This window comes from Anomaloglossus baeobatrachus, chromosome 7 (assembly GCF_048569485.1).
Source record: "Anomaloglossus baeobatrachus isolate aAnoBae1 chromosome 7, aAnoBae1.hap1, whole genome shotgun sequence".
Classification (NCBI taxonomy): domain Eukaryota; kingdom Metazoa; phylum Chordata; class Amphibia; order Anura; family Aromobatidae; genus Anomaloglossus; species Anomaloglossus baeobatrachus.
The window spans coordinates 203,138,542-203,161,651 of NC_134359.1; positions in this window are offsets into that span (position 1 = coordinate 203,138,542).

Below are 23,110 nucleotides of genomic sequence, written 5' to 3' on the forward strand. Positions count from 1 at the left end.
AGACAGAACTATGATTACAATTCACCAAGTACAGCAGAGCTAAAAGTAGTCTTATTAAAAACACATACAGTTGGGAAAATAAGTATTTCATACACGGCCAATTTTGCAAGTTTTTTCATTTTTAAAGAATGGAGAAATCCAGAAAATCACATTGTATGATTCATAAATAAATAAAATTGCATTTTATTGCATGAAACAAGTATTTGATCACCTACCAACCAGCAAGAATTCTGTCTCTCACAGACCTAATATTTTTTTCTTTAAGAAGCTCCTACTCTGCCCTCATTACTTATTAATTGCTCCTGTTTGATCCCGTTACCTGTATAAAAGACACCTCTCCCCCATGGCCAAGACCAAAGAGCTCTCTAAGGGTATGTGCGCACGTTGCTTTTTACCTGCTTTTTACCTGCTGTTTTGCTGCTTTTTCTTCTGCGCTGTTTAATGCCAAAATGGATGTGTTCTTCTATTCAAGCAAAGTCTATGGGAATTTGGGTTTCTTGTTCACACTATGTTGTTCAAAATGCTGCCTTTTTGAGGCAGAACTTTGGTCAAAAACTCAGCTTTTCAAAGAAGCAACATGTCAATTGTTTTTGCCATTTGGGTTTTGCACTGCAAAGCTGAGTTTTTGACCAAAGTTCTGCCACAAAAAGGCAGCATTTTGAACAACATAGTGTGAACAAGAAACCCAAATTCCCATAGACTTTGCTTGAATAGAAGAACACATCCATTTTGGCATTAAACAGCGCAGAAGAAAAAGCAGCTAAAAAGCAGGTAAAAAGCAACGTGCGCACATAAGGCTGGTTTCACACTTGTGGTGTTTTGCATCCGTCAAAATCAGTTGTGTGACTGATGCAACGGATGTGTTGCAGTAATGTCACAACTGATGTGACTGATGCTACAAAAAACAATCCGTGTGTTTTTTTTTTTTTTTTACGGTTTTACCTGCGGCCGGCTTTTGTGAATGATCCGCTGATTGGCTGGCTTTTAACAGTCACAAAAGCCAGCCTCCGGGTGATCAGCTGATCGTTCACAAAAGCCGGACGATTTGCTGATCGTTTCCGACTGCTGGAACTGAATTTACAGTCATCATGTTTTTTTGTTTTTTTTTACTGTGCGCATGCTCACAGTAAATAACCGATCCGTCGAACACAAAAACCGTTACATTCTGCGTTCCTACTGCCTGACGGTCAGTCAGTAAACGACCCATCATGCGGCGGATGCATCGCAGGGCCATCAGTCACAATCCGTCGCTAATAGAAGTCTATGGTGAAAAAAACGGATTCCTGCAAAATATTTTGCAGGATACCGTAATTCCTAAAGGCATGACTGATGCAAAACAACGTAAGTGTGAAAGCAGCCAAAGTACACCAAAGACAAAATTGTAGACTTGCACAAGTCTGGTATGGGCTACAGGACAATAAGCATCCTTGGTCTGGGGTTCCATGCAAGATCTTACCTAGTGGGTAAGGGTGATTCTGAGAAAGGGCAAGAATCCGCTCAGAACTACACGGAAGGACCCGGTCAATGACCTGAAGAGAGCTGGGACCAGTCTTATAGTCTGTGCGTACGTGTGCTTTTTTTTTCCTTGCGTTATGGTTGCGTTTTAAACTGCACTGTGTCAATGACAAAATGCATGTTTTGCTTCCCCAGCAAAGTCTATGAGAAGTCAGAATTTCCATCCGCACGTTGCTTTTTTAGACAGCATTTTGTTTCAAAAATATTTGTCAAAATCGCTGCCTAAAAAAAAAAAAAAGCAGCATGTTACTTATTCATTGCGTTTTGTTTGCATTTTCCACCCATTGACTTATCAATCTCTAAACACAATGTCCAAAACCCAATGAAAACGCAGTGAAAACGCGTTCAAAATGCAAGCGTTTTGACAGCATTTCTTTGTTTTTTTCAAACACTGTGTTTACATTTGTCAAAAGGCAGCATTTTTGTTGTCAAACTAGAATGCAACGTGCGCACATAGCCTTAACCTCTTTAATTCATTGGACGTACTGGATACGTCATGGCTCATGTCGTTATAATGACCGCCGGCTGCGGCGGTGAGCTGGCGGTGATTCCTGCACATGTCAGCTGATTTAACAGCTGACATGCGCATCTTTATGTGCGGGTGGATTCGCGATCCAGCCGCGCCAGTCAACCCGTTAGATCGCGCTGTCAACATGTGACCGCACGATGTAAATGGCTGTGACTGGGAAATCGCCTTTCCTGCTGCCACCGGAGGCCTCATGATGTGATGACAGGGAGCCGATGGTTGCCATGCAGGGTCGTGTGATAAATCCTGTCACTATCATGACTCACTTCTTCTTACAGCTGGCAGAGCGCTGGCTGTAAGAGAAGAGCAGCATTTCTACTGGTCTGAGTTGGGCAGCTATGATCAGGAGAAATGAACAGGCGATCAGACTGCTGATTCTTCTAGCCCCCTAGGGGGACTGGTAAAATAAAAAAAAAGTTAAAGTTTAAAAAAAATAAATTAAATAAATAATAAAAAATACAAGTTCAAATCACGCCCCATTGAAAATTAAAGAGGTTAAAAACATAAAAATAAACACATTTGGTATCGCCGCTTTCAGAAATGCCTGATCTATCAAAATATAAAATCAATTATTCTGATCGTTAAATGGTGTAGCAGACAAAAAAATTACACCCGCAAAAATTACGTGTTTTGGTCGCTGCAAATTTTGCGCAAAATGCAATAACAGGCAATAAAAACGTATCTGCGCAAAAATAGTACCATTAAAAACGTCAGCTCAAGACGCAAAAAAATAAGCCAATTAAGAAATAACGTCTGGAACACCGTTCTAAGTCTGAACTAGGTGCAAAAACCCTAAAAAAAACTTCACTATATAGAGAGAAGGGCTGCACACCAGTGACAGTGCAAGGGGAATAAATGTAAAGCAGAGACTGCTGTGTGAATACTGACATGAAAAATACAATAGCTATATGTAAGAATGAAAATATGACAATGGAATCTGCATTACTGCCATGAACTTAAGAATAAAAGCATAAAGAGAAATTAGCTATTGAATTGATCAATAGAACAGAGCCCCAACACCTCGTCACGGTAGTCTCTTACTTACCGTATTTTTCGGACCATAAGACGCACTTTTTTCCCCCCAAATGTTGGGGGAAAGTTGGGGGTGCGTCTTATGGTCTGACAATAGGGCTGCGGCTGGGAATGAGGGTGCTGCAGGTCATCGGGGGCACGAGCAGGCTGTAGCAGCGCCTGCCGTGACCACGTGGGCCCGCTCATTACATATGCACGCCCATCCTCCCGCCCATCTCTCAGCGCTGAAGCCGGCACTGACAGGTGGGCGGGAGGACGAGCGGGGACACGCGCATAGCAAAGAGACGGCCGCATGATCACCCCTGGCAATTACAGCCTGGAGTGATCATTTGCGGCTGTATTCACTGCCCCCCGCGCGTCATTACCAGCGCGGGGTGCAGTGAATCAGTACACTCACCCGTCCCCGTGTGTGGAGCCGCCCTCCTGCTGCACGCGATGTCTTCCTGTCTGTGCCGGTCAGCTGATCTGTGCTGAGCCGGTCAGCTGATCTGTGCTGAGCTGGTCAGCTGATCGGCACAGACAGGAAGACATCGCGATGCAGCAGGGGAACGGCTCCACACACACAGATCAGTGCCGCTGAGAGGAAGATGATCGGTGCTGCAGGGAGTGAGGAAAAGGTGAGTATAAACGTTTATTTTTTTCTCTGTGCTATAGGATACAGGCCATATACCAGGATGGTATATGAGCACGATGGGGGCATATAGCAGGATGGTAGTATATGAGCAGGAGGGATGGGGGGGGGTATGTGAACAGGCTGGATGGGGGGGGGGTATGTGAACAGGCTGGATGGGGGGGGGGTATGTGAACAGGCTGGATGGGGGGGGGGGTATGTGAACAGGCTGGATGGGGGGGGGGTATGTGAACAGGCTGGATGGGGGGGGGGTATGTGAACAGGCTGGATGGGGGGGGTATGTGAACAGGCTGGATGGGGGGGGGGTATGTGAACAGGCTGGATGGGGGGGGGTATGTGAACAGGCTGGATGGGGGGGGGTATGTGAACAGGCTGGATGGGGGGGGTATGTGAACAGGCTGGATGGGGGGGGTATGTGAACAGGCTGGATGGGGGGGGTATGTGAACAGGCTGGATGGGGGGGGTATGTGAACAGGCTGGATGGGGGGGTATGTGAACAGGCTGGATGGGGGGGGTATGTGAACAGGCTGGATGGGGGGGTATGTGAACAGGCTGGATGGGGGGGGTATGTGAACAGGCTGGATGGGGGGGGTATGTGAACAGGCTGGATGGGGGGGGTATGTGAACAGGCTGGATGGGGGGGGTATGTGAACAGGCTGGATGGGGGGGGTATGTGAACAGGCTGGATGGGGGGGGTATGTGAACAGGCTGGATGGGGGGGGTATGTGAACAGGCTGGATGGGGGGGGTATGTGAACAGGCTGGATGGGGGGGGTATGTGAACAGGCTGGATGGGGGGGGTATGTGAACAGGCTGGATGGGGGGGGTATGTGAACAGGCTGGATGGGGGGGGTATGTGAACAGGCTGGATGGGGGGGGTATGTGAACAGGCTGGATGGGGGGGGTATGTGAACAGGCTGGATGGGGGGGTATGTGAACAGGCTGGATGGGGGGGGTATGTGAACAGGCTGGATGGGGGGGGTATGTGAACAGGCTGGATGGGGGGGGTATGTGAACAGGCTGGATGGGGGGGGGTATGTGAACAGGCTGGATGGGGGGGGTATGTGAACAGGCTGGATGGGGGGGGTATGTGAACAGGCTGGATGGGGGGGGTATGTGAACAGGCTGGATGGGGGGGGTATGTGAACAGGCTGGATGGGGGGGGTATGTGAACAGGCTGGATGGGGGGGTATGTGAACAGGCTGGATGGGGGGGTATGTGAACAGGCTGGATGGGGGGGGTATGTGAACAGGCTGGATGGGGGGGGTATGTGAACAGGCTGGATGGGGGGGGTATGTGAACAGGCTGGATGGGGGGGGTATGTGAACAGGCTGGATGGGGGGGGTATGTGAACAGGCTGGATGGGGGGGGTATGTGAACAGGCTGGATGGGGGGGGTATGTGAACAGGCTGGATGGGGGGGGTATGTGAACAGGCTGGATGGGGGGGGTATGTGAACAGGCTGGATGGGGGGGGTATGTGAACAGGCTGGATGGGGGGGGTATGTGAACAGGCTGGATGGGGGGGGTATGTGAACAGGCTGGATGGGGGGGTATGTGAACAGGCTGGATGGGGGGGGTATGTGAACAGGCTGGATGGGGGGGGTATGTGAACAGGCTGGATGGGGGGGGTATGTGAACAGGCTGGATGGGGGGGGTATGTGAACAGGCTGGATGGGGGGGGTATGTGAACAGGCTGGATGGGGGGGGTATGTGAACAGGCTGGATGGGGGGGGTATGTGAACAGGCTGGATGGGGGGGGTATGTGAACAGGCTGGATGGGGGGGGTATGTGAACAGGCTGGATGGGGGGGGTATGTGAACAGGCTGGATGGGGGGGGTATGTGAACAGGCTGGATGGGGGGGGTATGTGAACAGGCTGGATGGGGGGGGTATGTGAACAGGCTGGATGGGGGGGGTATGTGAACAGGCTGGATGGGGGGGGTATGTGAACAGGCTGGATGGGGGGGGTATGTGAACAGGCTGGATGGGGGGGGTATGTGAACAGGCTGGATGGGGGGGGTATGTGAACAGGCTGGATGGGGGGGGTATGTGAACAGGCTGGATGGGGGGGGTATGTGAACAGGCTGGATGGGGGGGGTATGTGAACAGGCTGGATGGGGGGGGTATGTGAACAGGCTGGATGGGGGGGGTATGTGAACAGGCTGGATGGGGGGGGTATGTGAACAGGCTGGATGGGGGGGGTATGTGAACAGGCTGGATGGGGGGGGTATGTGAACAGGCTGGATGGGGGGGGTATGTGAACAGGCTGGATGGGGGGGGTATGTGAACAGGCTGGATGGGGGGGGTATGTGAACAGGCTGGATGGGGGGGGTATGTGAACAGGCTGGATGGGGGGGTATGTGAACAGGCTGGATGGGGGGGGTATGTGAACAGGCTGGATGGGGGGGGTATGTGAACAGGCTGGATGGGGGGGGTATGTGAACAGGCTGGATGGGGGGGGTATGTGAACAGGCTGGATGGGGGGGGTATGTGAACAGGCTGGATGGGGGGGGTATGTGAACAGGCTGGATGGGGGGGGTATGTGAACAGGCTGGATGGGGGGGGGTATGTGAACAGGCTGGATGGGGGGGGGTATGTGAACAGGCTGGATGGGGGGGGGGTATGTGAACAGGCTGGATGGGGGGGTACGTGAACAGGCTGGATGGGGGGGGGTACGTGAACAGGCTGGATGGGGGGGGTATGTGAACAGGCTGGATGGGGGTTTATAGCAGGATCATATACAAGGCAGGAGGATCATTACCAGGATGGGGTACCTTAGTAGAGAATTTGGGGACATTACCCCCATAACAGTGTCAGCAGCAGATCCTCGCCCCATAACAGTGTGTCATGACCACATTTTTTGCTTAAAGTTTTATTTTCCCATTTTCCTCCTCTAAAACCAGGGTGCGTCTTATAGTCCGGTGCGTCTTATAGTCCGAAAAATACGGTATTATGTCATGCCAGTATTCATACAGTAGTTTATGCTTTATATTTATTCCCCTTGCACTGTCACTGGTGTGCAGCCTTTCTCTCTATATAGTGAAGTTTTTTCAGGGTTTTTGCACCCAGTTCAGACTTAGAATGGTGTTCCAGACGTTATTTCTTAATTGGTTTGTAGTCTTTCGTTTGTGAACTGTGCCCCACCCACACCTATTGCCAGTCCACATTATACATATATAGTCTGGGTCTCAGCTTCCCAAACACGGTAAGTTTTTTAACTGCAAGAGAGGATACACACAAGCTAGGGACCCCAATGTAAGAGAATACCGTGACTGATCTAGCATACTGCATCCAGCGGCGTCTGACACACAGTACTCAATGCAGCCCCGTGAACGAGGCTGCAGGGGTAACTCCAGGTCATTTCTCACAGTCGGTGATGTCAACATATTACCGCTTGCGATAACTTCAGGGCCTCACATGTGGTAATACAGTGATGTCACCGACTGGCAGTGACCCTGCGAAAAGCCACAGGGTCACTGCTGTATGAGAAATACTGTTGGAGGGGGACACAAACATCAGAAATAAAGGCTGTAATATCTATCAACCAATCCTTCATCTATTTATTCAACATTATCTATTATCTATCTATTCAACATCTATCTTTCTATCTATTATCTATCTATCCATGTATCTATTTATCTATCGATCTATTTATCTATCTGTTATCTATTATCTATCTATCCATTATCTATCTATCTATCCATTATGTATCTATCCATCCATTATATATCAAATCAAATAAGCTTTATTAGCAGGACCAAATACAAATTAGTTTTGCTAAAGCAAGTGTACATTAGGGACTGGGACTGTGGGGATGATGAGTGGGGACTATAGGAAGGATGGATGGGGCACATCCAGGGTGGGGGCTATGGAAGTCCATGGCTTATGATGGGGCATATCTAGGGTGGGGACTGTGGGGCCACATCTGGGATGGGGGCTATGGAAGTCCATGGCTTATCATAGTTCTCTTTCTCGAAGTCTATGACATTCCCTCATGTACCGCGCTGCTATCTCCACTGTGCTCTCTTCTTCCCCCAGCAGGATATATGTTTACTCTTCCTCCTTCATGGAGCTGAAATCCGGGAAGAGATCAGAGAGTCTCCTGAAGTGGGGGTGTGCCGCCCCCGTGCCAACAGCCTACGCTGCTCGGATCCAGACCTTCTGGTGAGTGGCTCGAGGGTCTCCGGACCAAGGGGTCTCGCGGACATGCCGAATAAAATGGGGGGACGTAGATGTACGGGCTAGGCCGTACTAGGTTCGTGACGCCACCCATGGTGTGTGGTGAGGTATGGCACCACCGCTGCTGTTGTAGGGGCACCCGGGGGAGATGTTGTGCAGCAAGTTGTTAACCCCTCCGTGGGCAGGGATGGCTCGGTACAGGGGATAGCGACCACAGGGAGTGTTTGTGTACTCACGGTTAAGAAACCATACAAGTCTCTGGTAAATCAAGGTGATGGTGGCCACTGCCGCCGCCGGTTGCACTCATGTCCCCCACCCGGCTGGTGGTATCTATCCTTTTCCTGCACTGTTTTGTGTAAGGAATAGAAGAGAAGGCTGGGAATCATAGTCTGCATATATAAGAAAGATGCGTCAAAACTGATATCTTGCATAAAAAAGGTTTTTTTATTTTTCCAAGAAAGATAAATAGCAAGATTAAATACATCATAATTAATAGATTATAAATAATGTGTAGGTTTATACAGGAGGGGATCCTGACATAATGCACTATGGTCCAACACCAGACATGGGAAAAATCCAAAATCCTATAACGTTGTCAAGGAGAAGCCACACACAAGTTACAAACATCAATAGACATATAGTCTTATATCAAAAGCATAAATACGTTGTGGGCATTCAGAATTAATATGAGGATTAAAGTGCTGCCATAAGAACAGGAGAATTTCAAACAATCATCATAGTAATAACATTACAAGGTGATACCTCGTTAAAGTATCACCTTGTAATGTTATTACTATGATGATTGTTTGAAATTCTCCTGTTCTTATGGCAGCACTTTAATCCTCATATTAATTCTGAATGCCCACAACGTATTTATGCTTTTGATATAAGACTATATGTCTATTGATGTTTGTAACTTGTGTGTGGCTTCTCCTTGAGAACGTTATAGGATTTTTCCCATGTCTGGTGTTGGACCATAGTGCATTATGTCAGGATCCCCTCCTGTATAAACCTACACATTATTTATAATCTATTAATTATGATGTATTTAATCTTGCTATTTATCTTTCTTGGAAAAATAAAAAAACCTTTTTTATGCAAGATATCAGTTTTGATGCATCTTTATTATATATGCAGACTATGATTCCCAGCCTTCTCTTCTATTCATTATGATTGCTTATTCTATTCGACTAAACCCAATATACAATGATTCTATATTCTGTCCCTTTTTGTTTTATTTATGACTGTTTTGTGTAAGTTAGACTTCCTAGTGTGAAACTCAGGAGTTCGCTCCGGGCTGGATGTGGCCTAAGGAGCCGTGCCTGCAGACGCTGGCCCGTGGGATCTATGGGCCCTTGTGGTGACCTGCTATCCCTATCGGTGGGCTGTTGTCTTCTATGAGGGACTTTGGGCTGTCAATAAAGCTAGACCACCTCTGCATTGTACACCACCTCTCCATTTTTGCTACCACATTTTAAGTGTCCAATCTTGTTGCTAACAAAATGAGTGGCAAAAGGACAGATGCTGGTGGAAAGGGGAACAGGCGTGTTGGAAAAGGAAAAAAAGTTTGTGCCCGTGGGGTAGGTGGTAAAGCTATAGTATCATCTGCTGAAGAAAGGCCATCTTCAAGCAAAAGTAAGATGTCTACTACTTTCCGTGGACAATCCGATGTGCTACCTTTTTTATGGAACCGAACTGTAACAAAGGTAGATGATGCACAAAAAAAGAACATGCTTGAATGGATCTCAAGTGCTCCAACAAGTGGCCTCTCCTCCACCTCAACTTCAACATCCAAAAAACAACAGTCCTCTGAGTTGTCATCCCAATTGCACTTGCTTTCTCTCAACTCTCAAGTCTCCACCCACCCTGCAGAGTATGGTGTAACAGAGATGGGTGAGTCTGCAGAGCTGTTCAGTCACACTATAGCCTGGGAATCAGAGGTCTGCTCCCAAGCTACAGTGAGTACAGACCAGGAAATGGTCTGCAGTGATGCCCAGAAGCTTTGCGAGTCAGATCCAGGCCCCGATGACCAAGTTTCTGAGAATAATATAGACCCTCATTCCCAAACTGTAACACCTGTTGGTGGAGACAATAAGGAACCTACTGATGACGATGAGACGCAGATACCTGATTGGGATGACAACTTAAATATTCAGTCAGGGCAGGAAGAGGTTAGGTCTGAGGGCGAAGGGAGTGCAAACACAACGCTTGATGATGAAGTTCTAGATCCCACTTACTGTCAACCCACAGTCAGGCACTCGAGGTCGTCACCAGAGGCGGTGGAGGATGCGACTGACGACGAAGTTACCTTGCGCCTTTCTGGACAGAGTCGGTGTACTGGAAGCACTTCAACAACTGCCTCCTCAGCCACAACTCTGCCTCTGAGCACAAGTCGGGGTGGCTCTGCAGGTCGCATGGGCTCTAAGCCTTGCCTAGCCTGGTCCTAGCCTGGTCCTTTTTTGACATCGCTAAGGATCTCCCAAATCATGTGATCTGTAAGATTTGTCGCCAATCTATAAGTAGAGGCCAAAACCTCACGAGTTTGACAACTTCTTCCATGAATCGTCATATGAATAACAAGCATAAGTCCCAGTGGGAAGCTCACCATGCTACAATGCGGCCTAGCGGAGCGGGCCAACCACCGTCTGCCCCTTCAAGTGCATCCGCGCGCTCTTCATCCTCTATGACTGTGGGGACAGCTGTCACACATTTTTCCACGCAGACCTTCCACCTCTTTAACCGCAACAGGCAGTTTGCTTGGCAGGTCGTCAGTTGTGTTGGAAGGGGAAACAAGTGCTGGTGTAGCGCTCTCTCAGACATCGAGAGCACCAACTTTGTATGAAGGCAACATCATATCTCCGCCTGCACTTTCCTCACAGACCTGCAGTTTTCCAGGGACACCCTACTCAAAACAGTCTCCACACAGCAGCCAGATCTCGGTCCCTCAGATGAGGACAAATAAAAGGCCATTTCCTCCGAGCCATGACAAAGCTAAGAGGTTGACTTTCACCCCCTGTAAGCTCTTGGCTACCGAAATGCTGCTTTTCCGCCTGGTGGACACACAGGATTTTCGAGACCTTATGTCAGTTGCAGTGCCCCAGTACTAGATGCCCAGTCACCACTACTTCTCCAAGAAAGGTGTGCCTGCACTACACCAGCATGTCACACACAACATCACCGATCCTTGAGAAACTGTGTGTGTGACAGGGTGCATTTCACCACCGATACTTGGACTAGTAAGCATGGACAGGGGCATTACATGTCGCTGACTGGGCACCTAGGTAACTATGGTGAGAGATGGAGAAGGGTCTCCTGAAGAAGTCTTGCCGTCCCCACGACTTGTGCGTCAATCCTCTGTATGTAGAAGTTCATCCACTGCTTCTGCCTCCTCAACCTCGTCTGGGTCCTCCACCTCCGCCCAAAGCCTGTGTGGTCAGGCTTCCGCGTTGTAACTGCGCATAAGGAATCCCACGCACCTCCTTACTATGCTGGCAGCAGAGCTCAACAGCATCAGGCGGTCTTTACGTTGAAATGTCTGGGAAATAACAGTCACACAGCTGAGGAGTTGTGGTCAGCTCTGGAGACCGAGTTTCGTAAATGGTTGTCTTCACTCAACCTGCAGCCAGAGAAGGCAGTGTGCGACAATGTTGCAATCTGGGTGCGGCCCTTCGCCGGGGGCAAGGTGACAGACGTGCCTTGTATGGCTCACGTGTTGAACCTTGTTGTCCAGCAATTTTTAATCCACTATCCCGGAATAGATGGGCTTCTGCACAGGGCACGGTCACTCTCTGCTCACTTCCGCCGTTCAACCGGCGCAGCTGACCGACTTGCATCGCTGCAGAGATCTTTCGGCCTGCCGGTTCATCGCCTGAAATGCGATGTGCTGACATGCTGGAATTCGACTCTCCACATGTTACAGTGACTGTGGCAGCACCGCCAAGCCCTGGTGCAAAATGTTATGATGTATAGCCTGGGCCAACGAGATGCAGAGGTGGGGCAGATAACGCTGATGGAGTGGTCTCAGATTAAGGACCTATGCACCCTTCTGCACAGTTTTGACATGGCGACAAATATGTTTAGCGCTGACAATGCCATCATCAGCATAACAATTCCAGTCATTTACATGCAGAAGCACACTCTAAACACTATTCGGAGTCAGGGGGTGGGACAAGAGGAAGGGGAGGAAGTACAGGAGGATTCCTATGTGGAAGGGCTAACAAGATCTACAAGGACCAGACGTTCATCATCACCAAGGCGACAGGCATGGGACAGTGGGGGAGAGGGATTAACAAGGGCGCATGGTAGCAGCCAACTGTTGAGGAAGGTGCAGGAGCCCAGGAACAAATGGAGGATGAACTGGCGATGGGCATGGAAGACTCAGCAGATGAGGGAGACATTGGTCAAATTTCAGTTGTTCGAGGTTGGGGTGATATGTCAGAGGAAGGCAGAACGGTTATCAGCTCGCCACCACCAACACAGCAAGGACTTGGTCCGCAGGGATGCGGAAGACACATGAGCAGCTTCTTGCTGCACTACCTACACAACATGACCCTCGGATTGTCCGAATTAGAAGTAATGATGATTACTGGGTTGCCACACTCTTAGATCCCTGGTACCAGTCCAAATTTTGCAAAATAATTCCAGCCATAGAAAGGGACGCACGTATGCAGGAGTATCAGCAGAAGCTGTTACCCAATCTTAGCGCAGCTTTTCCACCAAACACCAGTGGTGCACAGAGTGAATTTCCCAGTTGTAACTTGACAAACATGGGACTGTCGAGTCATCATCAGTCAAACCGTACCAGCAACACCGTATCTGGTGCTGGTAACAGAAATTTTATGGAATCGTTTCATAATTTTTTAGACCATCCTTTGCAAGGCCACCAGAGACAACAAGTCTGACACATAGTCAACGGCTGGAGAGGATGATACAGGAGTATCTCCAAATGAACATCGATGCCATGACTGTGCAACTGGAGCCTTGCTCATTTTGGGCTTCCAATCTTAAAAAATGGCCTGAGCTCGCCACTTACGCCTTGCAGATCTTGTCGTGTCCCGCAGCCAGCGTTGTCTCTTAACGTGTCTTCAGTGCTGCTGGGTGTATGCTGACAGATAAGCGCACGCGTCTGTCCAGTGACAATGTGGACAAACTAACGTTCATCAAGATGAACAAGTCATGGATCAGCAAGGACTTTGCTACTTACCCCAGTGTCATCCTGGGGACAGTTAAGGATGGTGTATTTTTGAATGTGCTTGATGTAAATCTACCGGTCAAGTTTGCAACTGGGGCACAATTGATGCCACTTAAGGGGTGTCTGTGTGGCCCAATTTTTGGAAAAAAGGGAGACTCTGCTTGGAGTCTCCTTGCTGTATTTTACATGATTTTAGAAGGGCATGACATGCTTATATCTGTGTCTCCTCGTCTTTTTGCTCGTCCAGCTGTTTTGTTTTCGCATGAGTATATGTCCTTGTCACTTTCCCATGTGTTTGTGGTGTCTTGTGAGTTATTTGTCACCTTTCGGACACCTTTGAAGGTGTTTTCTATGTGTTTTTATGTGTTTGTGTTTGCCTGCCATTGTTTTCAATGGGGTTCGAGAGGTTCGTCGAAAATTCACCGAACCAGCCCTCCGTTTGATGAACCGAACCGAACTCGAGCCTTCAGAGGTTCGCTCATCTCTACTCCCCATACTATGTATGTATACATTTCCCCTTTCACCCTCTCTTTCCATACATACATTCCCCCTCCTCACCCTCACTCCCCATAGCGTGTGGCCATATACTTTCCCTTCCCCACCCTTCCCCATACTGTGCGGCCATATATACTTTCCCCTCCCCACCATCTTTGTCCATACTGTGTGGCTATATATATACATTCCCCCTCACCACACTGTGTGGGCATATATACATTTCCCCTTCTAATACTGTGGCTATATATCCCCCTCCCCACTCTCTGTGACCATACTGTGGCCACATATACAGTCTTCCCCTCCGCTATACTGTGGCCGCATATACATTCCTCCTCTTCCTCTCCCTATACTATGACTGCATATACAGTGCCTACAAGTAGTATTCAACCCCCTACAGATTTAGCAGGTTTACACATTCGGAATTAACTTGGCATTGTGACATTTGGAATGTAGATCAGCCTGGAAGTGTGAAATGCACTGCAGCAAAAAAGAATGTTATTTCTTTTTTTATTTTTTTTTTTAAATTGTGAAAAGTTTATTCAGAGGGTCATTTATTATTCAACCCCTCAAACCACAAGAATTCTGTTTGGTTCCCCTAAAGTATTAAGAAGTATTTCAGCCACAAAGAACAATGAGCTTCACATGTTTGGATTAATTATCTCTTTTTCCAGCCTTATCTGACTAATTAAGACCCTCCCCAAACTTGTGAACAGCACTCATACTTGGTCAACATGGGAAAGACAAAGGAGCATTCCAAGGCCATCAGAGACAAGATCGTGGAGGGTCACAAGGCTGGCAAGGGGTACAAAATCCTTTCCAAGGAGTTGGGCCTACCTGTCTCCACTGTTGGGAGCATCATCCGGAAGTGGAAGGCTTATGGAACTACTGTTAGCCTTCCACGGCCTGGACAGCCTTTGAAAGTTTCCACCTGTGCCGAGGCCAGGCTTGTCCGAAGAGTCAAGGCTAACCCAAGGACAACAAGGAAGGAGCTCCGGGAAGATCTCATGGCAGTGGGGACATTGGTTTCAGTCAATACCATAAAAACGTACTCCACCGCAATGGTCTCCGTTCCAGACGAGCCCGTAAGGTACCTTTACTTTCAAAGCGTCATGTCAAGGCTCGTCTATAGTTTGCTCATGATCACTTGGAGGACTCTGAGACAGACTGGTTCAAGGTTCTCTGGTCTGATGAGACCAAGATCGAGATCTTTGGTGCCAACCACACACGTGACGTTTGGAGACTGGATAGCACTGCATACGACCCCAAGAATACCATCCTTACAGTCAAGCATGGTGGTGGCAGCATCATGCTGTGGGGCTGTTTCTCAGCCAAGGGGCCTGGCCATCTGGTCCGCATCCATGGGAAGATGGATAGCACGGACTACCTGGAGATTTTGGCCAAGAACCTCCGCTCCTCCATCAAGGATCTTAAGATGGGTCATCATTTCATCTTCCAACAAGACAACGACCCAAAGCACACAGCCAAGAAAACTAAGGCCTGGTTCAAGAGGGAAAAAATCAAGGTGTTGCAGTGGCCTAGTCAGTCTCCTGACCTTAACCCAATTGAAAACTTGTGGAAGGAGCTCAAGATTAAAGTCCACATGAGACACCCAAAGAACCTAGATAACTTGGAGAAGATCTGCATGGAGGAGTGGGCCAAGATAACTCCAGAGACCTGTGCCGGCCTGATCAGGTCTTATAAAAGACGATTATTAGCTGTAATTGCAAACAAGGGTTATTCCACAAAATATTAAACCTAGGGGTTGAATAATAATTGACCCACACTTTTATGTTGAAAATTTATTAAAATTTATCTGAGCAACATAACTTGTTGGTTTGTAAGATTTATGCATCTGTTAATAAATCCTGCTCTTGTTTGAAGTTTGCAGGCTCTAACTTATTTGCATCTTATCAAACCTGCTAAATCTGCAGGGAGTTGAATACTACTTGTAGGCACTGTACATTCCTCCCCCTATACTGTACATTCCTCCCCTCACCCTTCCCTCATACCCTGTCCATATATACTTCCCGCTCTCTCTTGTTCCTCTTTGGTGTCTTCAGCTCACATTGGAACACTCATCACCATCGCTGTTTGCTGCCTCTGCGGTGCCGACAAATAACGTCCAGCAGTGTGATCAGCTGACCTATTCACACTTCTGATGTCACCCTGACCCGCAAATACCGGCGGTCAGGGTTCAATTGTACTCGCATCTGAAAGACACAAGTACAATTGATCACAAGGTGCCATGTGCTGCAGTTTGAAGGCGCTAGAAGCAGAGGAAGGAGCTAGAGGCAGAGGGAGGAGGAGGAAGGAGCTAGAGGCAGAGAGAGGAGGAGGAAGGAGCTAGAGGCAGAGGGAGGAGGAAGGGAGCTAGAGGCGGAGCTCCTCCTCCCTTTCTCAGCATAATAGAATCTCATCAGTAACAGCTTCCATCTCCCATCTCAGTATTGGGAAAGTCTTCACTGAATACAGATGTTAAAGGGTTTACCAATGAATTGGGAATGGAATCTCAGTCCAGAAGAAATAAGCAGATTTCTCTAATAAGACAGGTTACAAAGTTGCTTATTTTCATTTTTAGTATTGATTTGTGAAATAAAAATTTAAAGCTAACCTGTCAGGTCCCATATGCATTCTGAGCTATAAGCAGCGTGTTGTGTGGCCTAATACCTCCTTCCTACCCACCCCTGTGTTGTAGCATTGTGGAATATGAAAGTAATAAAAAAATGTTTTATTAGTTACATATTCCCTATGTAAATGAGCAGGGTCTCTAGCCCCATGGGCGTCACATCTCACTGTGTGCGTTTGCATGTATTCCGTGGTATCACGCCGCTGTGAGTGTGATACCATGGATTTACATGTGTGACGTCACCATCAGCTTCTTCAGATCCCGAACGTGCGTACTTACTATTCCCACACGCGTCATCAGGGTGATCGCTTCTCTGCTTCAGACGCGCTCTGCGCATGCTCAGAAGACTCCTGCATAGATGCGCAGAGTGCATCTGAAGCAGACAAGCGAGCACCCTGATGACTGCTGCAGGAATGGCAAGTATGCACGTGCGGGATCTGAAAAAGCTGATGGTGACGTCGCACATGTAAATCCATGGACTACATGCAAACGCCCACAGGGCGACGTGACGCCCATGGGGCTAGAGACCCTGCCCATTTCCATAGGGAATATGTAAGTAACAAAACATTTTTTATTACTTTCATAATCCACAATATAACAATACAGGGATGGGTAGGAAGGAGGTATTAGCACACTGCTTAAAGCTCAGAATACATATGGGACCTGACAAGTTACCTTTAACCAATGTACAAGACAAAACATAAATGTAAAGGCTCAATCCCTCCATCGGTGGCCACACTGTAAATTGCAGCACTTGTAAAATGTAGTCATTGGCTCATCAGCCGATCTGGTCTGATTCTGCATGAAATAAGCTCTTGCAGAACATAAGAGACAACACCGCAATCCTATTGTACTGTAGCGGCTATTCTGAGTATCTCATTTATCCCCCAGCTCAGGGACATGGCATTTATATGTGAATTTCACCCTGCATGGCCAGAATACTGCTTGAGATATCGCAGGTCAGCAGGACTGTAAGAGGGAAGAAAAGTCCCATATATAACAACACAATGCAGAGCTCACCCTACAGTCTTGATATTGAATGTACATTCACATTTCACTGTGAACAAGGTGTCTGGGTGTACAAAAAGGATGACTTTATCCCTCATCCATATAACTGTGCTGTACTCTGCTTTATCCATCAGTCGGATCCAAAATGTGATAAATAACCAGTGAGATGACCTATTATTTATCCCAAAATTCCACATCAAGTGTAGACCACTAAAGAAAATCGTAACCCCATGATATAGGGATAGGAAGATGGTGGCAATGGTGATGGGATAAAGTAGGACTCTTATTTGTAACAATATTAAAGGAGGAGCTATCAGCAGTTTACATATATTTCAGAATGAATTATCCATTGTATTCCACCAATTCCAATGTGGTGCAGTCTGCTGTATAGTAGGGTTGTATGGAGAGATGGCCTGGGACCAAAATCATCATTTAGTCATTTAGTTCAATCTCCTTTTTTCAAATTTCAATACAGGGAACAAGGAGATCAGTGCAGGTATGTACAATGCCTTGAAAAAAGAGAATTGTGTTACTTACCGTAAATTCTTTTTCTTATAGTTCCGTATTGGGAGACCCAGACCATGGGTGTTTAGCTTTTGCCTCCGGAGGACACACAAAGTACTACACTTAAAAGTGTAGCTCCTCCCTCTGAGCTTATACACCCCCTGGTAGCCAGTCCTAGCCAGTTTAGTGCAAAAGCTGAAGGAGAATAGCCACCCACAAGTAGAACCGAGTAAGAACCGGAACAACCGGAGACTCTGTCCACGATAACAGCCGGTGATAACACACGGAACAAGAAAATTGCCAACAGGCAACAGGGAGGGAGCTGGGTCTCCCAATACGGAACTATAAGAAAAAGAATTTACGGTAAGTAACAAAATTCTCTTTTTCTTTATCGTTCCTTTGGGAGACCCAGACCATGGGACGTTCCAAAGTTGTCCCTGGGTGGGAATAAACAGAAAAAACTAAGAAGTAGGCGGAGCCTAACTTCACAAGTGGGTGACAGCCGCCTGAAGGATGCGTCTGCCCAAGCTCGCATCTGCCGAAGCATGAACATGCACTTGGTAGTGCTTCGAAAAGGTATGCAGGCTAGTCCAAGTGGCAGCCTGACAGACTTGTTGAGCCGTAGCCTGGTGCCTAAAAGCCCAAGAGGCACCGACAGCTCTGTTCGAGTGTGCTTTGATCCCCGGCGGGGGAGGCACCTGAGTACTCTGGTAGGCGTCCGAAATGGTCGATCTAATCCAACGGGCCAAGGTCGGCTTAGAAGCAGAGAGACCCTTGCGCCGCCCTGTGGTTAGCACAAAAAGAGAGGTGCACCGCCTAAGCGCAGCGGTGCAAGCCACATAAATCCGGAGAGCACGCACCAGATCTAGAGTATGCAGCGCTTTCTCAAAGCAATGAACAGGGGCCGGACAGAAGGAAGGCAAGGAAATATCCTGGTTAAGGTGGAAGGGAGAGACCACCTTAGGAAGAAAGTCCAGGGTCGGACGGAGAACTACCTTGTCTTGGTGAAAAACCAAAAAAGTTGACTCCGAGGAGAGCGCAGCCAAATCAGAGACTCTCCTGAGAGAAGTTATGGCAACTAGAAAGGCCACCTTTTGAGAAAGACGATACAAAGAAACCTGCCTAAGAGGCTCAAAGGAGGGTTTCTGCAATACCGTGAGGACCAAGTTAAGGTCCCAGGGATCCAAGGGCCGCCGATAAGGCGGAATGATGTGAGACGCACCTTGCATGAAGGTGCGGATCTGAGCCAGCCGGAGACGCCGCTGGAACAGCACTGATAGAGCTGAGACTTGTCCCTTGAGAGAGTTGAGGGACAGTCCTAGCTGCAGACCGGACTGTAAAAAAGACAGAAGGGTCGGCAACGAGAATGGCCAAGGAGAATGGCCGGAAGAGCGACACCAGGACAGGAAAATTTTCTAAGTCCTGTGATAGATCTTGGCGGAGGAAGACTTACGGGCCCGAGTCATAGTGGAGATGACTTCAGGAGGAATACCAGAAGCCGTCAAGATCCAGGACTCAAGAGCCACGCCGTCAATCTGAGAGCCGCAGAATTCTGGCGGAAAAACGGACCTTGTGAGAGAAGGTCTGGACGGTCCGGAAGATGCCACGGCACCTCTACGGACAGATGGAGCAGGTCTGGGTACCAAGCTCGCCTGGGCCAGTCCGGAGCAATGAGGATGACTCGACGGCCCTCCATTCTGATCTTGCGCAGGACTCTGGGCAAGAGAGCTAGAGGGGGGAAACACATAGGACAGACGAAACTGGGACCAGTCTTGAACCAGAGCGTCCGCGGCGAATGCCTGAGGATCGTGGGAGCGAGCCACGTAAACGGGAACTTTGTTGTTGTGACGGGATGCCATTAGGTCCACGTCCGGAGTGCCCCATTTGCGGCAGATTGACTGAAAAACTGCCGGGTGCAGGGAACACTCGCCACTGTCCACGGTTTGACGACTGAGATAATCTGCCTCCCAGTTTTCCACGCCTGGAATGTGGACTGCGGATATGGTGGACTTGGAGTCCTCCGCCCATTGAAGGATGCGTTGTACCTCCAACATTGCCAGGCGGCTGCGTGTCCCGCCTTGGTGATTGATGTAGGCAACCGCTGTCGCGTTGTCTGACTGGACTCGGATGTGCTTGCCCGCCAACAGGTGGTGAAAAGCTAGGAGAGCCAGAAGCACGGCTCTGGTTTCCAGCACATTGATCGAAAGGGCTGACTCGGACGGAGTCCAAGTGCCCTGCGCTCGGTGGTGGAGACATACCGCTCCCCAGCCGGATAGACTGGCATCCGTGGTGAGGATCACCCAGGACGGGGCCAGAAAGGAGCGCCCCTGAGACAGAGAGAGGGGCCGAAGCCACCACTGAAGAGAGCTCCTGGTCTGTGGCGACAGAGCCACTAACCTGTGCAAGGAAGAAGGCCGCTTGTCCCAACAGCGGAGAATGTCCAGCTGCAGGGGACGCAGATGGAACTGGGCAAAGGGAACAGCCTCCATTGACGCCACCATCTGACCCAGCACCTGCATCAGGCGCCTGAGGGAATAACGGCGGGGCCTCAGCAGAGAGCGCACCGCCAGTTGGAGGGACTGCTGTTTGACTAAGGGCAACTTCACAAGTGCCGGCAGAGCCTCGAACTGCATCCCTAGGTACGTGAGACTCTGGGTCGGAGTCAGAGTGGATTTGGGAAGATTGACAAGCCACCTGAATTGGGCTAGAGTGGCGAGAGTGAGCGAGACACTACGCTGACAGTCTGCGCTGGATGAAGCCTTGACTAGAAGGTCGTCCAGGTAAGGAATCAATGCCAACCCCTGGAGGTGCAGAACCGCAATCACTGCTGCCATGACCTTGGTGAATACCCGAGGGGCCGTGGCTAACCCGAAGGGGAGAGCCACGAATTGGAAATGTTCCTCTCCGATTGCAAAACGTAACCAACGCTGGTGTGAAACTGCAATTGGCACATGCAGATAGGCATCTCTGATGTCGATGGATGCCAGGAAATCCCCTTGGGTCTTTGAGGCAATGACTGATCGCAGAGACTCCATGCGAAAATGCCGCACCTGAACATGCTTGTTGAGAAGCTTGAGATCCAGGATGGGCCGGAAGGAACCGTCCTTTTTGGGGACTAGGAAGAGATTTGAGTAGAAACCTCTGAACCGTTCCCGGGCGGGAACCGGTACAATTACTCCGTTGGCCTGCAAGGATGCCACGGCCTGAGAGAAGGCGGAGTCCTTGGAGCAGGGGGGAGTTGACAAAAAAAATCTGTTTGGCGGGCTGGAAGAGAATTCTATCCTGTAGCCGTGGGAGATGATATCCCGCACCCACTGATCGGAGACGTGTTGAAACCACGCGTCGCCAAAGTGGGAGAGCCTGCCACCAACTAAGGATGTTGCTGGAGCGGGCAGATAGTCACGAGGACGCTGCCTTGGCGGCAGCACCTCCTGCGGTCTTTTGTGGACGCGCTTTTGGGCGCCAGTTGGATTTCTGGTCCTTGGCTGAGTTAGTGGACGAGGCCGAGGGCTTAGAGGACGACCAGTTGGAGGAACGAAAGGAACGAAACCTCGACTGATTCCTGCCCTGGACAGGTTTCCTGGTTTTGGTTTGTGGCATGGAAGTACTCTTCCCACCAGTAGCTTCCTTGATAATTTCATCCAGCTGTTCACCGAACAGCTGGGACCCAGCAAAAGGGAGTCCAGCAAGGTACTTCTTTGAAGAAGCATCTGCCTTCCACTCTCGAAGCCACAAGATCCTGCGGATAGCGAGGGAATTAGCCGAAGCCACCACAGTGCGGTGTGAAGCCTCCAGCATGGCAGACATGGCATAGGATGAAAAAGCTAAAGCTTGGGAAGTTAAGGTAACCATTTCGGGCATAGATTCCCTGGCGAGGGAATGCATCCCCTCTAGAGAAGCAGAGATGTCTTTGAGAGCCCACACTGCTGCAAAAGTCGGGGAGAACGAGGCCCTTGCCGCTTCATATACAGATTTGGCCAGAAGGTCAATCTGGCGGTCAGTGGAATCCTTAAGAGAGGTGCCATCAGCCGCCGATACAACGGTCCGGGCTGAGAGTCTAGACACCGGGGGGTCTACCTTTGGGGAATGAGCCCACTCCTTGACCACCTCAGGTGGAAAGGGAAAACGGTCAACAGAACCACGCTTTGGGAAGCGTTTGTCAGGACAGGCCCTGGGCTTGGTCACAGCGGCCTGAAAACTGGAGTGGTTAAAGAACACACTCTTTGCCCTTTTAGGCGAGGTAAACTGGTGCTTTTCTGCCAGAGAGGGTTGTTCCTCTGATACTGGCGGATTGAGATCCAGTACAGAATTAATGGACGCAATCAAATCACTAACATCTGAGTCACTTTCGGACAGATCAATGGGGTACATGGAGTTAACCTCCGAGCCCCCCGTAAAGGCATCCTCCTCGTCCTGCAAGTCAGCTCCTGAATCAGAGCCGCGGGACGAGGAAGGAGAGGGAACCCTGTGTCTCTTCTTAGAAGGACGGGGTCTGGGACCAGATGATGAATCCTCTGTGAGCTCCGGTCCTGAGAGACCCCTAGCAGCAGAGGCACCCTGTGAAGGGGGCTGATGCATATTCAGCAAAGTCCTGGACAGAAGTCCCATGGAGTCGGCAAAAGACTGGGAGATAGACCTAGAAAAGGATTCTACCCAAGCCGGGGGTTCAGCCACAGGAGCAGGAGCAGCCTGAGAGACCACTGGGGGGGGGCGATTCCAGGCTGAGGCACTGTCAGGTTAGAGCAGGCATCACAATGTGGATAGGTGCTCGGTTCAGGCAGTAGGAGCTTACATGCAGTGCATACTGAATACAGCTTTGGAGCCTTGCTCCTCGTGTGAGACATGCTGCTGGAGTGGGGGCTCTGCCAGAGAATGACTCCCAGAGAGTATATACAGAGGTCCACAACCAGGGGTTGTGGCTTACCAGACCGCTGGAGCGGTGTTGTGTGCCCGCCAGATCCCGAAGCCCGGACCCCCAAGCACAGCACCTCAGCAGGCATGCTGCAGAACAGCGCTGCAATGACTGATCGCAGGGGGAACGCTGAGAAAATGGCCGCCGGAGCGAAGAGAGGGGGCGGGACTTGCTTGGGAGCGGGATCTGGAGGGCCATAGAGACCTACAGGGGAGGGGACATACACTGCAGTGAGGAGTGTCCCTCCCCTGTGCAGAACGGCCGCTGGGCGGAGCCGAGCCTGTCCCTCTGCATGAGTGACATGCGAGGGCAGAGAAACCGAAACTAGGCCTCCGGCGAAGCCGGGGCCTAAATTTGAGCGGTGCGGTCGGCGCGCAGGCACCATCGGCGCGGTTCTCAGGCGACAGCCAGAGAACTCGCCGGAAATGTCATAAAACACAATCAGCACACTCTCCCACAACAATAAAGTACAGGGACCCCCAATATATAAAC